Below are 4,904 nucleotides of genomic sequence, written 5' to 3'. Positions count from 1 at the left end.
CCGCAGTGAAGCATGAATACCCCACTCAGACACATTATACTGACTTCGAGCCGACCTTCCTTGTTTTACCAATTAATGCCGAGCGCCAGGCAGGGACCAGCAAGTACCATATTTCAACGCCTTTTGGTATGACGCGGTCGGGGATCGAACCCGTGACCTTCTGCTCTCCGGGCAGACACTCTAACCAGTACACCACGGAGGCGGTCTTTCTCAGTAAAGTAGAGATTCTAGTACTTTCCTGGGTTGAGTCGGTCCATCTGGCATCCCACACTCACAGAGTAAGACACCTAATCGCCAGCAAACAAAGTCAGCCATCTAGCCCACTCCGCCATAGCGGCTTCCACATTGTTCTGTTTCTCTGCGTGGTTTATTCGTGTATGTAAAATGTTGTTTGTCCAAATCAGAAACGGGAGGAATGTGTGGGACATATTCTGAAGCACCTCATCTCGCCATTAGTGCTGCGCCATTAGACGCTGGTCTGATGGTTGTAGGTTAGATTCCATGATTCGTCACCAACTGTTTGTCTGTAAAAGTTGTACCTGCGTTCATGGCTTACCCGCCTAATGAGATGACACACCATATTCCATAATATAACTTATACTCCGTGAAACACGCTGTTAAAACATCTCGGTCACTTCGTGCAAAACGTAAAGCATGTTGAAAGAGCATCGAATTCGCATCATATGTGTTAACAGTGCCTGAGAGTTTTAACTTCTTCGCTGAGATAATAGTAATTTTTGTACTGTCATCGAGCCTCACCTGGCTCTAGTGGTATTGCGCAATCGGCAGTAATTTGAGCTGTATGGCGGTGGTGTGTAAATACTCGGGTCTGCACCTGACAAACAGTGGCCGATGACGTGAACGACACGCCACGTATACAGCACGGCTGACGTCATGGCCACGTGTTTATACACCCACTGGTTAATGTACATGAGTGTCGTGGTAATAAAACTCTCACGTCGTTTAGGTATACGTCCATTATTCCAGGCTTTTAGTGCAGGTATATATCATAAACCTGAAGTGCGATCACAAAGATTAAACTTCAGAAGCACTATCGAGAAGGTTTATATGGACTTACAGAACAATGAACCCACTTGTGTCTCTCAATAGCCATTATAAATTTGAACACAGTCGTGTTTGAACAGATAAGACTATACGTTATTGGCTGTGCATATAGCTCAACACACACTCGCCCCTGATGTTCATGGGACATAGCCTGGACAAGACAAAAGTCTGGATATTTTAAATTTGGAAATTTACGTTATCACAGACTAGATTCCACATGTCAGTGGTTGTAGTGGGTCTGAATATAAGATGCATGCTTATATGACAGAGCTGTGCATAAATAGGTTATAAACAAGGATTTGTATTTTTCATGTTTCCTACTGTCTTGTGTCAAACATAGAAATTGTCTCATAACAATAATTGATAAGTGATAATTCAATTCTGGGCTGATATACATCAGATAGACTTTGCAAACAACCTAGAGAAGTCTGGTTTGGAATGGATTCAAACTATCTAGGACAATCAGTAATATGTTGGGTGAATATCACTTGTCCAAGGTCAATAAATCAATGGATCAACCTCAAGTGAAGTCAGTAATTGTATAATAGTGCATGTTGCTGCTCCACCTGGGTGGTGTACTACTGTACTACGAGATATGGAGACACCAGGTATGACTGTAACACCAGCATAAAGACATTACACAACAAACACAACATTGTAGATTTATATGATAATTTACTTAAAAGTCACAAACCAAACAATAATAGAGAGCACTATTCTGGGAACAAAAGTCAGAATACCAATGTGGTTCACCATCCATGTACCATTACATCTTCATGCTTCCAATTACCATTTCTTTTACCAAACTTGAAACAAAACCTACTTTCCTTCAACTATTACAAGAGAGTCGCAAGCACTCTTTAACAGAAAATACATCATAACACATTATGCATATTTAGGACACTTCATGATTATAAGTTATATCCTCATATATACATCCAGGTTATGAAAGCAGCCAGTGATACAAAGTGATTTTGTGATATCTCAGTTCTACATTAATTTCCTTGCTTAGAGTGGCCACAGTCTGACCACTAGGAGAAGGCAAGAAGTTCAAATTCCAGTATGAAAACATCCCAGGATTTACAGACTGTAGCATACGCACACACATACACTTTGTACAAACACAGTTAAGTAGATCAGCCAAATAGTATAGAAATACATTATTGTTACACAGCACTTAGCCCAAAGGCTACATAGTGGGCTTGAATTGTCACCTGCACATATACATCATACATAACATCACACACTGATACAAGTGTAAACATTGGTGTAGTATGCAATATGGCTGCAATAGTGGTATTTGTTGTGTTTTAAAATGGATTGAAATAATGTAAGTACATATGAATAGCACTGTTGTTTAGATTATGTACACAATCTTACCACTTCAAAAACACAGTTGTCTCCCTTGAGATGTCACAAAATGAATGGAAATACATAAACATGATCAAGGGTGAAGTTTTCCACTGGACCCAATTTGCAGCATGTTTCAAAATACATAACTTACATAAATGAATGGAAGTAACATAATGGTTTCAATATGGCTGTTAACTTCTTTGAGAGGCATTTTAGAAGTTGTATAGATGAAGGAAAACCAAGTTCTATGGATCACTTGCTTGATAACGTGTTAGTACCTACACCGAAATGTCGCACTCATTGCAATAAAGAAGTTGACTATCCATAGAACTTGGTTTTCCTTCACTATGGCTGTTGTGAGGCCAATTCTAATATAAGCTGAGTTTCGGTGGTCATCTCTTACAGATACTATACATGGGAGATGGAAGATCACTTTCCTAGATGCTGTCAGGTGACCATGTTTTCAAGGAGAGATGCCAAATGGTAACATGCAAAGACAAAACAGGAGTTGTCATGATGCATGTTGACATGAACCTTTGGTTGAGGTGAACTAAAATCAACTTTCAAAGTTAAGAGAAAAATAGCACATCAGTTCATACCGGCACCAAAGATGAATATAAATATGTGCATTGATGATTAACATTGATTAATGGAGGTATTCTTTATCAAGCTAAAATCACATCAATCACCGCCTTTCAGTGTAAAGAACAATATTGCATAGTTCATACGAAATCGGCCTATCAGTAATAGTAAAACATTGACAGTCACGCTCTGGAAGCCAATTTGATAGTGAATACATCCACTGTCAGACAGCCCTTCATTTTCACAACAGTCATGTACCATACATCCCTTGTATACTTAGTCCTCATGGTCCATGCTGGAAGTAAACACACAGAGTACCTCAGGCTTTGATGTAACATAAAGGGGCTACTTCCAAGGTCTGAGAACTATTTTCAGGGTAGGTGTAGACATCTTAATGAGGGTCATGTGTGATACTGAGGAACTGAGTTAGAATCAACTGGTAGATAGGTACAGTGGAATCTGTCTGAACCGGACTTCTATGTTTTGTTTGGACAGAGTGAAATCCACACCATTACTGATATTAGGTACAGGAATGTGAAACATATATATGATTGAAATGAATATTTTTGTATTGTAAAATTAAGGACTGAAACTGGTCCAGTGAGGATTCGTCACAAATCTCTTTATCATGAGATCTTTCCCCTGATGTGATATCTATCTGCAAGTAACTCTGAGCACACCTACACTGGAGGTTGTGTCAGGTGACACCTGAGTGACCTGTACCACCCAGTGTAGAATGTGTGGAGGTTGTGTCAGGTGACACCTGAGTGACCTGTACCACCCAGTGTAGAATGTGTGGAGGTTGTGTCAGGTGACACCTGAGTGACCTGTACCACCCAGTGTAGAATGTGTGGAGGTTGTGTCAGGTGACACCTGAGTGACCTGTACCACCCAGTCTACATGTAGAATGTGTGGAGGTTGTGTCAGGTGACACCTGAGTGACCTGTACCACCCAGTGTAGAATGTGTGGAGGTTGTGTCAGGTGACACCCGAGTGACCTGTACAGCCCATTCTACGTGTAGAATGTGTGGAGGTTGTGTCAGGTGACACCTGAGTGACCTGTACCACCCAGTGTAGAATGTGTGGAGGTTGTGTCAGGTGACACCCGAGTGACCTGTACCACCCAGTGTAGAATGTGTGGAGGTTGTGTCAGGTGACACCTGAGTGACCTGTACCACCCAGTGTAGAATGTGTGGAGGTTGTGTCAGGTGACACCTGAGTGTTCTGTACCACCCAGTGTAGAATGTGTGGGTTGTTGAACCAGTCAGCAGACAACTTTTTAAGTGTCTCCTCTTTTTACTTCAATTCAGGAGAAATCCTTCAATGGAACTTCCTTTCTTGTGTATATGAAATGACATTGAGACGGAACTATATGGTGGTGAAGCCTGATCATCTACCACATTCAGAAATGTTATTTTAATGTTTTTTGAGATACAGAAATTAAATATGTTTGAGTCAGGGTCTGACAGACTTGACAGGTATATAGAAAATGCATCAGGATTGCAAACAACATTGCCCTGAAGATGCTGGGACCTCTCGGAGATGCCAATACTGGGATGAATGTTCAGGCTGAACACACAAAGAGCTGACTTATTCAGTGAACGTCAGGACTTCATCCTTGACAGGACATGAAATATTGAGCAATGTACAACTGACTACACTGGTGATACAGGGTACACCTATGCACAGAAATAAAATACATATTTAAAGCAATTCTCTCATGATACAAAATAAAAATATTTATATTCCACTTTTTCACGTGTTTCTGCTCTTATCAGTATGTTGAATGTCACTGAATGTTTTACTAACATGTAGGATTGAGATTTACACATATTTCAAGAATTGAGTCTTTCTTTAAAAAGGATCACCTATTCTTCTATTCACCAACACACCACTATGAATAT

The 4,904-nt window shown here is 40.5% G+C and overlaps 1 long non-coding RNA gene across 1 annotated transcript; it reads right to left on the bottom strand.

Annotated features, from left to right (window-relative positions):
* Nucleotides 1-1,720: 1,720 nt before the first annotated feature.
* On the bottom strand, nucleotides 1,721-4,220 carry LOC124270389. Its single transcript, XR_006896748.1, has 2 exons — nucleotides 4,170-4,220; nucleotides 1,721-4,059 (listed from the first exon to the last, which is right to left on the bottom strand). It is a non-coding gene; the product is annotated as an uncharacterized LOC124270389 (long non-coding RNA).
* Nucleotides 4,221-4,904: the final 684 nt, after the last annotated feature.

Source organism: Haliotis rubra, unplaced genomic scaffold, assembly GCF_003918875.1.
Source record: "Haliotis rubra isolate DU_JTF1 unplaced genomic scaffold, ASM391887v1 Scf102, whole genome shotgun sequence".
In the NCBI taxonomy this organism is placed as follows: Eukaryota; Metazoa; Mollusca; class Gastropoda; order Lepetellida; family Haliotidae; genus Haliotis; species Haliotis rubra.
The sequence above is the reverse complement of the archived record's forward strand: the minus strand, read 5'-3'. Positions and strand labels throughout refer to the sequence as shown.